Source organism: Oryctolagus cuniculus, chromosome 9 (genome assembly GCF_051225735.1).
Source record: "Oryctolagus cuniculus isolate XC-2025 breed Fujian yellow rabbit chromosome 9, ASM5122573v1, whole genome shotgun sequence".
Taxonomy (NCBI): domain Eukaryota; kingdom Metazoa; phylum Chordata; class Mammalia; order Lagomorpha; family Leporidae; genus Oryctolagus; species Oryctolagus cuniculus.
Window position 1 is genome coordinate 108,395,502 of NC_142875.1, and position 13,011 is coordinate 108,408,512.

A 13,011-nucleotide genomic window follows, 5' to 3' on the forward strand; every position below is an offset into this window, starting at 1 on the left:
GGATTTGAATTCAAAGCAACAGACAAAGACAGCTCTTCATCTGTTGGTTGACTCTCCAAATGCCCACAGCAGGCCTGGGCTGGGCTAGGCAGAAGCCAGTGGTGATTTAACCCTCTGCACCACAACAACCACCCCTAAGACATGATTTAAAAACCATCATACTAATTACCCACATGGGTACACCCATAATTTATTTAAGCAACCCCTTGCTATTGAATAATTAGCTTATTTTCCAGTTTTTTGCTACTTTAAAAACTAATTGCCCTGTACTGTTGCATGTTTTGCTAGAAACTAACTTAAACACAAAGTTATGGTGTCACAGGGCATGTACATTTAAAGAACTGGGATATACATATTACTAAACACACCCTGGAAAAGTCATGCCTATTTGTATTCCACCGGTTGTGTGTGAAAATATTCACATTTAATTTTTTTTAAGATTTGTTCATTTGAAAGGCAGAACTATAGGGAATAAGTGTAAAACAGAGAAGGAGAGAGAGAGAGAGAGCAAGATCTTCCATGCACTGGTTCACTCCCTAAATGGCTGCAACAGCCGGGGCTGGGCCAGGAGCCAGGAACTACATCCAGGTCTCCCATGGGGATGGCACAGACTCAGTACTTGAGTACTGCTGCCTTCCCAAGCACATTAGCAGGAAGCTGGATTGGAAGTGGAGCAGCTGGGATGCTGTCATGACCCATTGTACAACAATTCCAGCCCTTCATGTTTGACTTGTGAGAAGAAATGCGGATAAGTTATTCCTTTCCTTAGAGTCCAGAAATCTTAATTCTACTATCTGTCTCCACATCCTTCCAAGCCTCACTTTATCATATATGTTAGAGTTTAAAAAGACATTCATTTGTGTAACTCTGATACCACGAGCCAGACCCTGCATAACATATTCAAATCTCACATTCAAGTTTGCTTTTTTTTTTTTTTTTTTTTTTGACAGGCAGAGTGGACAGTGAGAGACAGAGAGAAAGGTCTTCCTTTTTCCATTGGTTCACCCCACAATGGCTTCTACTGCCGGTGCGTTGGGGCCAGCGCACTTCGTGGATCCACAGCCAGGAACCAGGTGCTTCCTCCTGGTCTCCAATGCAGGTACAGGGCCCAAGGACCTGGGCCATCCTCCACTGCAATCCTGGGCCACAGCAGAGAGCTGGACTGGAAGAGGAGCAACCTGGACAGAACCCGGCGCCCCGACCAGGACTAGAACCCGGGGTTCCGGTGCCACAGGCGGAGGAATAGCCTAGTGAGCCATGGCGCCAGCCTGAAATTTGCTTTCATTTGATTGATGCCTTTTCAATCTTCTGACTACAGTTTCATGAAACCCATAAGGTGCAGTGGTTAAGATACTCCTTGGGATGCCCAGATCTGAGAGCCTGTGTTCAGTCTAAGCCCTCTTACTAACTCCTGCTGCCCTCTGATGTGCACCCCAGTATCTGACCCCCAGACTGAGATCTGGGCTCCTGGCTTCAGACTTGGCTCAGCCCTGCGCATTGCAGGCCTTTTGGAGAGAACTGGTGGATGGAAGCTCTCTCTCTCTCTCTCTCTCTGTATGTGACTCTTTGCCTGCCTATTACCTAGTTAATTAAATAGGTCTTCAAGTGAGGTGATAGTTGTTGATAGATTGCGTGGGCCTGGGAGTGAGGTGGAGAACAGCAGGGGAGATGCATTATGCAGAAACAGCCCCACCCCTGCTTCACTAGGTTTGACAAGTTCCTTGCTTATTCTCTGCTTCCCTCACCAGCCTCCAGCCACTACTAAGCCATGCTCTTCACAAGGCCTCCCTATCTTACGGCTGCCCCTACCTCCCGGCGAAATGACTGCACATAGTCCACTGGGTGTTCTGGCCTCAAGGACTCAGTATAGGTTGTATAGCCTGTTGACTACTTTTGTCCCTTGGCCTCATCCTTAATCTCTGCATCACCTTTGTCTATTCCACTTGCCATCATGTGCGGGCAGTCAGCTGAAATAACCCCCAACATCAACCTAGACCAGCATAGCTCAATCACATAAGCAAAGTTTCATGGGTGGATCTGGCTGTTTCAGGAATATTTGCTGCTAAACTTGGATCAGCTTTGTCAAAGTCAACAAAATAAAGGAAGGAAGTTGTGCTGAGAAGACAGAATGGGGAAGTGGAAGTAATCATGATGGCTGAAAAGGTGGCAGAGAGAGACACTCACTGTAGCGACTACTATGTACGGAGCCACACTTAAGCCTTGAGCACTGGATTTGGCTTATTATTGTCCTCATTTTACAAATGATGGAATTAATGTTGAGGTTGAGATGCCTAGGGATGCATTATTGCTCATTTTTGGCCCATGTTAAAATAATGCCTGACTGAACACATACAGCACGCACAAACTGAGGATTCAGGAGGGCCTGGGTTTTCAACAAAGCTCTTGGCACAAAGTAGCAGACAGATGCGGCTTGAACTGCCAGCCCTAGCCCCCGTGTGTTATTTCAGGCAAGTCTTCACTTCTCTAAGCCTCGCATTCACCACAAGAATGTAATATCGTTTGCCTTCCAGGAAGCTATGGGGATTAAATAAGGTACATAAATAACAATGATCAATAATAATGTGGCATGTATATACTAGATTCACTGACCGTTAACTTTTCGTTATAGTCCATGATTCAAATCCTTCCTAGTCACAAAAACTTGACAAGTCCTTCTGAATCCTCAGCCTCAGTTTCCTCCCATGTCCAGTGAGAATATCACCCACTAAATAGGCATGGTGAAATTAGCACTCCAGAAAAGCTTTTGCTGTTTTTGGGGAGCGTAGGTTTATTTGAGGAGGGCTTGGATTTCCACTCTTAAATTTCTGGAGATGGTGGAAGAGTGAGGACTGCAACCACAGATCCTGACACAATGCTGTGTTTTGCCCCCACCAAAACTCCTTCTGAAGCAGCCCCAGGAATTTGCTATTAGTGGGAGGTGTTTGCATCAAAGGGTGGAGCCCCCGTGAATGCATGAATGACTGTCTCCAAAGAGTGAGTTCTCCCTCTCACAGGACCATCATGTCTTACGCACATGCACACAGTGTGGGAGCTGGGAAACCTGGTAGCACAGCATAGCTTACAGTACTGCTCTAGAGAAAACTCCTGAAGCCTCACATCTGTGTATTTATATCCTGCTGCTCCATGGAGGTAGTGGAGGGGATGTTGAAGCTATTTTGTATCAAAAATTCAGATCTGTATAGCTGCAGAGAGGTTGGACAGTCCTCAGGATGGAAGCTGGTGAGTGCAGAGCACACGTGTTTACAACTCATATATCCCTTCAGAGTCCCACATCTGTACTGTCCATTGTTGTCAATGCAGCACATTCAAGGTGTGATGCCTACAAGTGCACTTGCTGAACAAAGTAGATAGTGTTAAGAGGAACTGACTCTAAAATCTACATTTTTGGTAGTTTTTTTAGAAGGAGTATGAGACTAGGGATTAGAAAGCCAAGCTGTAATTACTCCTTCTGAACTCTATTTTCTGTTTCTCCCAAAGTTCTATATTTCTGAGAAAAGCAAATGTCCTCTTTAAGTGAAAAGGCAATCATCACAAGAAGACGACAGGAATTTAACACTGGACTAATGATGGGGCTGGTGCTGTGTCTTAGCAGGTAAAGCTGCTGCCTGTGATGCCAGCATCCTATATTGGCACCAGTTTGTGTCCTGGCTGCTCCACTTCTGATCCAGCTGCCTGCTAATGGCCTGGGGGAAGCAGAGGAAGATGGGCCAACTGTTTGGGCTTCTGAATCCGGGTGGGAGACCTGGGTGAAGATCCTGGCTCATGGCTCCTGGCTCCTGGCTTTGGCCTGGCCCAGATCTGGCCATTGAAGTCATCTGGGGAGTGAACCAATTGATGGAAGAACTCTTTCCTCTCTCTTTCTCTTTCTCTCTCTCTCTCTCTGACTCTCTCTCCCTCCTTACCACTCTAAAGAAATAAATATTTATAAAAAGATTGGATTAATTGAAGCTCCTGATACAACCCTTGGATAAAGTACAAACATGGATGTAATACTTTATCATGACCACTGTTAATAAAGATGAAAATATTGAAGGATTTTTTAATGTACATTGTCAGAATCCTCTTGTGCAAAACACACAATGTTGTAGACATATGTGTGCTCATAAGTGTGGAGGTGTCAAGCAGTCACTTATTTCCTGATTGCAAAAAACTTTTTTTCTTTAATTTGGGAAACCACATATTTACCATTCCCTTCCGCTTGCACAACTGGCTAGAAGCCTAGCACACAGCTTCTGGCCACATCTTGAAACCTCAGTGGCTTTATCGGGTCACAGTAGCTGTGGCTCTTCCTGTCCAAGGCTGAGTGATGGACATCTGGAAAAGACACACTCATGCAGCGAAGGCTGGTCTGAGTCACTGCCTTTGGAGGAGTAACCACCCAGGTTCCCACCTCCTTATTCATTTGTCTCAATGCCTTTTTACCACTGAGTGATTTTAAGTTTCCTGGCTTTTATGGTGGTAATTAGAAACCTCTGGTTTGATATGTCCTGTTCCTCTAGCCACTCCATTCATCCTTATCTTCCCAATCAAGGATAGTCTAATGGTCTAGATTTATGTTATGGTTGTAGTTATTCAAGAGGCAGAGAGGGGGCTGCTCTGTAGCACAGTATGTTAAACCACCACCTGCAAGGCTGGCATTCCACACCCGAGTGCCAGCTCAAGTCCCAGCTGCTCTGGTCTGATTCAGCTCCCTGCTAATGGCCTGGGAAGGCAGAGGTTGATGGTTCAAGCACTTGGGCCGCTGCCACTCACGTGGTGCCCTGGATGGAATTTTGTGCTTCTGGTTTCTAAATCCTCAGATGCCTGCAACTAGACTGGACAAAAGTTGAAGCTAGGGGCCAGGAACTCAATTCAAGTCTTCCTTGGGGCTGCCTGGAGCCCAATTTCTTCAGCCAGCACCAGAATCAAGAGATGGAACCAGGAACTGATGTGCAGCACAGGAGTTTCAATTGCCAGGCCCAGTGTTCGCTCCCTAATGGCCTAGATTTAAAATTCTGCATCGTCCCAACTGGGCCTCCAGTCCTCACACAGTTGATTTCTAAGTAACCAAATGAAAGAAACGTTTTAGAAACTAAGAATAACAACAAAAAGGATTTCACATGACTATCTGGACTCTGTGCCACTAAGGGATAAAGTCTAAGCATAGGTTGAAAGGGAAAAATGATTAAACACCCATCAGCAAATAATTTTTTTTATTCTTTAATCACTTTCCACCTTATCATACTGTTCAGAGAAATGGGACAAGGTAGATACCAGAGATCTTCAGCAGATTTCTTCAACCTGTTTACACTTTGTAGTGTCTTCTGCGGCAGACCCCACATTCCTCCTCAAATCATCTTTTACCTTATTTTCATTAACCTTTAAAATTTTTCTATTCTAGCTAAGAATCCATAAAACAATCAGATGGATTAGCAACTGAACTTAAAGTATAGACTATGTTCATGAATCTCACACATTCCACACCAAGACAAAGTAGCCTGCACAGATATATAATCTCAGCTCTCATTCATACTCATATTTAACTCTTATTTAAATGTTCAAATGAATACACTCAATGAAGTTCCCTGCTTGTATCAACTGCAAGAAGCAGAGGAACTAAGACACTCAAACGATACATACGTAAAAACAGAATGGGAGGACAAAGCCTGAAGATCTTCCCAGTTCCCATGAGTCCTCCTTACAGTGCTCTGGCTGAGCTAAGCTCAAGTCCTCTGTTCAGACCAAACGTGAGAAATTACCATCAGTTTTACCACATCCAAAAGATACATCCTCATCTGTGTGTTGAAGTATACAGCTCTGTAGTGTTAACAGTATGTAAATATGAAAAGATTTGTGGTAACTGAAAGGTTTTTATAGCAACGTGTATCAGTTGGACTGAGCACAGAAAACAAGTTTCATATAAAATATGAAATAGATATACAAAATATACCTTGAAAAAAGATTTATTTATTTACAAGAATGAAAGAGAGGGAGAGACAGAGATCTTGCATCCCAATGGCTTACTCCCCAGTGTCCACAAGAGTTAAGGCAAGGCCAGACAAAGCCAGGAACACTATCTAGATCTCCTGCATGGGTGGCAGGCACCCAAGCACTGGAGCCATCATCCTGCTATCACCCAGGAGCATTAGCAGGAACCTGATCAGAAGTAGAGGCAGGATTCAATATCAGACACTGCAATATGAGATGTGGAAATCCTAAACCACAGTTTAATCCACTACAACACATCTACCCTTCAAATTAATTAATTTCTAATGATCATAACTATCAGCAGTTTACAATCAAGTAAGAGTCAGTTCAAACTAGCTAAAAGAAAACCAGAGAGAAAACTATAAAATGGGGCAGGTGTCGTGGCACGGAGGGTTACACCACTGCCTGTGACACCAGCATCCCCTGTGGTGCTAACTGGCGTCCTGGCTGCTCCATTCCAAACCAGCTCCCTGCTAATGCACCTGGGAAAGCAGCAGAAGATGGCTAAAGCACCTGGGCCCCTGCACCCATGTGAGAGATCTGGATGAAGATCCTGACTCCAGCCTGGCTCAGCCCTGGTCGTTGCAGCCATCTGGGGGAGTGAACCAGCGGATGGAAGATCTCCCTCTGTCTCCTTCACTCTGTAACTCTGCCTTTCAGAGAAATAACTAAATCTGAATATAAGTGTGCATATATATATGTATGTATATATATAATATTCTAATGAACTTTCCATTCTTGGAATGAATGTAAGAAATTACAGTAGATCAAAATTTCTAAATTAACACTAGGGAGAAGTTAGAGAATAGAGTCAAAGAATCAATATGTTAAAAGGCTTTTTTAATCTACTACAACTTTTCTCCCTAATTTTGCTCTATTTTGAATGGATTATCTAATTCTACAGGAGTCACAGAACGAAGAGTACTTGAAGGAACAACCAAAAAGGGAGCACACCAGCAGCTCAAAGAGTCATTCTTCCTCTTTAAGGCTGACATGTGAGAGAACTATGATTCTGTGCTACATGTTCACCAAAGTCTACAGCTGGAACATATTCAGCTTCATACAGGAGACCCGCGGGTGAGGACAGCGTAGTCTTGCACAGATGGGCTGACTCCCCCAGCAGACCTGACAGGAAAGTCATGGGCTTCCAAGCAGTGGAGAAGGTCAGATGGGACTCCGAGGCAAAGAGACTGTGGAGCCCTGCTCTCCAGCTACTCTGCCCAGGGGTAGCCACTAAACACATGGCCCTGATAGCAATCAAAACTGGTGTTCCTTAATTTTGTAGTCTATTGGCACATTATAACCACTAAGCAGAAAACCAACTGATGATTTATTATAATAGTCTCCTTACATAAAAAAAATGTATACAATCTAGGTTGGCCATGGAGTGTTTTTCTTACAATTATTTCACTGCTTTTGTACATTTGACAATTTTCATAATAAAGTGTTAAATAGCACTATGATTTCAATGACACTAGGCACATCTCAAGCAGCCACATGTGGCTAATGGCTACCCTATTAGACTGCAAAAATATACTTCTCCATTAGATAAAAAAGTTCATTGGACAGAAGATTCTAGAACCTATCTGCTCAGGGCCCTACAAGCCTTCAAACTAATGCTTCCACCCTAAAGTCAGTACTGACTGGTTGCTGGGGCCAGCAGACCCTACTACCAGGACAGCACAACTCCTGGGACTTTGGATGGAGCAGTGACAGAACCCTACAGGTTCTTTCAGACCACGCTACAGGCATGGTCACTTATACAACTAATGAAAGATGAACTCTATGAGAAAGAGATTGAAGACTGGGAAACACAAGTGGGAACTGTGCCCATCAGGAGTTATCAAAAAACATAAGCACATACCTACATGTATTTAAGTCTAGATTCTATACAACATATAAAGACAGGAACTGGTGTTTCTCACATAAACAAAATACAAATATTGTAAAATGAGTAATAAAGGCATAATCAACGATGTGCCTTGTCTGGGGTACTGACTTCACTCCTGTAACACTTTTTGTTTATACCAAAAAGCAATTAAATGTGAATAATCTCTGAGGGCTTTGCAAATGTAAAAAACTCAGAATCTTTTATAACCAACTTCTGTAAGCACCAGAAAATCAAGTTCTATCAGGTATGAAATAAGGGACGGTCTTTGCATGGCTTCCGTGGATGAGAATTGGGCTATACATTTCTATATGAAAGAACTCTGCCACAGGATGTGCTTACTAGAACAATTCCTAATTATCTTTAAAGTGAATCAGAGATAGAGAAAAGAAAAATTTTAAAACCCACTCTCCATTCAGGCTTTTATATGTTTTATTGGAGAAAAATTTCAACAAAACATGGCTTTTATTTACAGAATTTAATGTGTGAGGGAACTGTCCAGCCCACTTGGACACTAGTGAAGATAACTACTGAGCCTGTTTATGTATTTTCTTATTTTCAATTCACATACAAAAAAGGTTTTTCATATTCATAAAAATCCCAATATTGTAATACAAACCCTCCCTTATCCACCCTCAATTAAATATACCAACAGCTTCAAAAATACACATTAAATTGGTTTAATCTTGAAGTGTAATCCAATGAGACTGAAAACTAAACATTTCAGATCCTGTACCAAATAGTAGAATACACGAAGGCCTTCAGGATCCCTAAAATTTGAAAAGGTGAAAGTTACTTTTTGTTCCTGGAATGAAAGACAATTCTATAAATTCCTAAAATAAAGCAAGACCAAAATCATAAAACAATTTTGTCAATTGGTTTTAAGAGAAAGGAATGATTTTGCTGACAACTAAAAACAGATTGAACAACTGAAAAATTAACATCTCTTCAGCAAGAAAAAAATAGTTTCTTCATCAATATTCTCCTTAGGGAAGTAACAGCTATGTAAAACATAAAATAAAAAATATATCTATTAATAAATATATTCAATACTGTATTGCCACCAATCTCATGTAGTAACTACATATTTTGGTGTCTACTTTTTCTTACAATGACTAAAATCACTCTGTGCCCTATTTCATATTACTTTTTTCCACAGCAATCAAAAATAATTCACTAATATTTTTTCATTTATTTAATAATTCTCATCTTAATATAAATAAGTAATATTTCAATGAGCACCTTGTGCATAATACAATCTTCTAATATTGGAGAATATTTCTATAGAAGACAGGCTCAGAAATGAAATTAGTAGATCAAAGGTGAATGAAAACTGCTAACAGTTTATGCTGCTTATTATCAAACTGCTTTCCAAAAGCAGTGGACCAAATGACAACTCCAGTCAGAAATGACCGTGACATCCTCACCACCTACAGGAAAATAAATCTGACAGTTTAAAAGTATAAGACACTTAGTATGTGCCAGGCACTATTGCTAACTTGGGAGATAGAGCAAGGTTTTCACAGAGCTCGCATTCAAACTGGTGAAGCAAACTAAGTGATTACAATTCAGGATGGGGACTTCTTGAGAAGCAGGAAGAAATTTCTTGGCTTAGACAAGGGCAGTGGTCTGCAGAGGCCTTTACAATGCCCCCACAGAAGACACGGGACGTAGGAAGCCACAGGTACCTAAAAGTATTAAGCTTTACTGGATTTCTTCAAGTATAGGAGGAGAGTGATATGATTATAGGACTAATGACACTGGCATTCTTTCTTTAAATTTTGTGACACTGAACCTCGGTTTTTAGATAAAATAGCTAATAAAGTTGGGGCATTATTATACAAAGCTGTTGGATTAACTCTGTTTATTTTGACAATCTGTGAAATTCCCTGTTACCTTCTCTGAGATACCAGATAGCAAGTCTTCAATGATATAAAAAGCAGAATTTCATCTGCATAAGAAACTGATATGATGCCACTGAAATAAGCTTAAATTGACTGCAGCTCTAAAATAAGCCTGGTATAAATTATGCCAAATTCAGTTAAAATGCTTTAACATACTTACTTTGACTGATTTATATCAATAAGAGAACCTATTTTTGATGTTGTAAAAGAAATGTGTCCATCGCCAATAACAATTTCAAGCTCCTGAAAAAAATAAAATTTCAAGCATTTTTAATGCAGACAAATGTAATTATTTCAAAATGTATCCTACAGATAACTATATTCTTGCTACAAAGAAATACCAATTTCAGATGCAAGTTTCCCAGTGTTCAAGGGGAAGATAAAAAACAAACCTTGATCTATTCGACATAGACTTTGTACTTAAATTAAAATTTGCTCATACGCAATATCCTTGATTTTAAGATCAAGAATTTGCTTTCCAGAGACATCATGGATAGTATAAAATGAGATGACACAGAAATGTTCTTTGTAATGTCAGCAAAACTACAGACAAAACATTGGACCACAAGTTATAGGAATAACTATAGAGGCATGAACCTATCTTACTATAATAAATACAAACACATTTTCCCTTTCTGTAAGGTTCTACAAGTAAAACATATAACATTAGTAACTACCACAGTAGCACCTACCCTGTGTCTGATCCTGTTATTAGGGACTTTACACACATGTTCTGTAATCCTTAAAATAAAATTTATAAGGTAGGCTTTAAATTATTAGCCTTATCTTACAAATGTGTAATCCAAAACTCTTAAGAATCAGGAAAACACTTATTGACATCAACAATCTCTAAGAAGTGATAGCAATATTTGCTCCTGGGACTCTCAAGATGTAAAGACTAACCCTCTTGACTTCACAAAACAATGAAAATTAAGAATTAGTAAAACACGGCTGGAGCTCTGGTACAGTGGGTTAAAGCCCCAGCCTGCAGTGCTGGCATCCCATGTGAGTGTAGGGTTCAAGTCCTGGCTGCTAACTTCTAATCCAGCTCCCTGTTATTGCTGTCAGGAAAGCAGTGGAGGATGGCCCAGGTGCTTGGACCTTGAACCTATATGGGAAACAGGGAAGAAGCTCCTGGCTCCTGGCTTTGGCCTGGCCCAGCCCCAGTCTTGGCCTTTTGGGGAGTGAACCAGCAGATGGATGACCTCTCTCTATCTGTCTCTACCTCTCTCTGTAACTCTACCTATCAAGTAAATAAATCTTTAAAAAAAAAAAAAAAACTAGTAAAAGAAATGCAACAGGTGTTCCCAGTGTACCTTGTTATTGTATAAATTTTTCTCTTATTATTTACCTGCACATCTAAAGCCAATAACTAAGAAACTATGTCTACAATGATTCTTCAAGTTAAACTAACAAGCAGATGCCATTAAAGGCATTCCTAGCTATTAATTTAATTTGAAGATCTAATTATGCACAATCTGTGACAGAGACCAAATGGAGAACTAAGATTCTCTATCAATCATAAAACATTGACACAAGAGGCAATTTCTACAGCTTGCCTACTTCTCCACAAACAGAACCCATAAACACATCATCAAGTGGGTGGAAGAAGCCCTAGGCTCTCCCTAAGTGGAAAAGATCCAAAAGGTTAGCTGAAGCTATGTCTAGTTTTTAGTACACACGTATATATAGATATATGCATAAGGAAATCTGAGAGCCAAATTTACATTTTGAAATGATATAATACATAAAACAAATACTGTTCCCTATACCTTCGTTTTCCTAAATAATTAAATAATGTTTCCTTAAATAGAAGAGTGAAGTACTGCTACAGAGTGTCAGCATCTGATAGATTTCTCCACATTTTCTTCCAGACAACGAAGGTGGTACGAAGTACAATCCTTGGGAATATATAAAAGTGAAATTGGATGTTTCTTTCTTCCAGGGGTCCAATCTCCTTTCTCCAAGAGGTGAAAAGATTCAATTCAGAAACCAAACTTTCTACAGCGTGAAACTGGGTCTTCAGATTTCTTCAGAAGCCCTTGGAGAAACATCAACAATTCTGAAGGGAACATGAGAGGCAAACACAACAGCCAGTGGGAACAAAGACATAATCAAATCTCTCTCTGGAGCATGAGGTGGCAAAAATAAGAATTCTGAAGGAAATGATTTTACACAGTCAAGGAGAACCCTAAGTCTTAAATGAAACTAACAACACTGTAACTTACGTCCACTTTTTTTTTAAGATTTATTTATGTATTTTAGGGCTGGCTCTCTGGGGTAACAGGCAAAGCCGCCGCCAGCAGTGCCAGCATCACATCTGGAAGTCAGTTCAAGTCCTGGCTGCTCCACTTCCAATCCAGCTCTCTGCTGTGACTTGGGAAAGCAGTAGAAGATGGTGCAAGTCCTTGGGCCCCTGCATTTGCGTAGGAGACCCAGAGGAAGCTCCTGGCTCCGAGCTTCAGACTAGCACAGCCCCAGCTTCTGCAGCCAGTTGGGGAATGAACCAGCAGATGGAAGACCTCTCTCTCTCTCTCTCTCTGCCTCACCTCTCTGTAACTCTTCCAAATAAATAAATCTTTTAAAAAGTATTTATCTATTTATTTGAAAGGCACTGTTGCAGAAAGGCAGAAGCAGAGAGAGAGAGAGAGAGAGAGAGAGAGAGAGAGAAGAGAGAGAGAGAGTCTTCCATCCACTTGTTCACCCCCTAGTGGATGCATCGGCCAGAACTACACTAATCCGAAGCCAGGAGCCAGGAACTTCTTCTGCTTCTCAAAAACAGATTCAGGGCCAAAGGACTTGGGTCATCTTCTACTGCTTTCCAAGGCCATAGCAGAGAGCTGGATCAGAAGTGGAGTAGGTGGGACTTGGGTGCCGGTGCTGCAAACTGGAACTTTAACCCACTGTGCCACAGTGCTCCCCCTCCCACAGCATACTTTTACGACATGGGTTAACAAAAAAATTTGTAGCAATTTTAGGGAAATAATTTGTCTTTAGATAGTTATACGTGAAAAAAAGAGAGAGAAAATATAAGCTTTCACATATGAAGCCAGAAATATGGAAGGAATTAAATTCAAAGTAAAAGGAAAGGAAAAAATGAAATAAGGAAGATATATAATGGACAAACACTAGAAAGAATAAATGAAAAGAAACACCAATTCATCAAAAAAAAACAGTACAATTGATATAAACTCTAGCTGCGCTGATCAAAGAAGGAAGCCACTTACACGG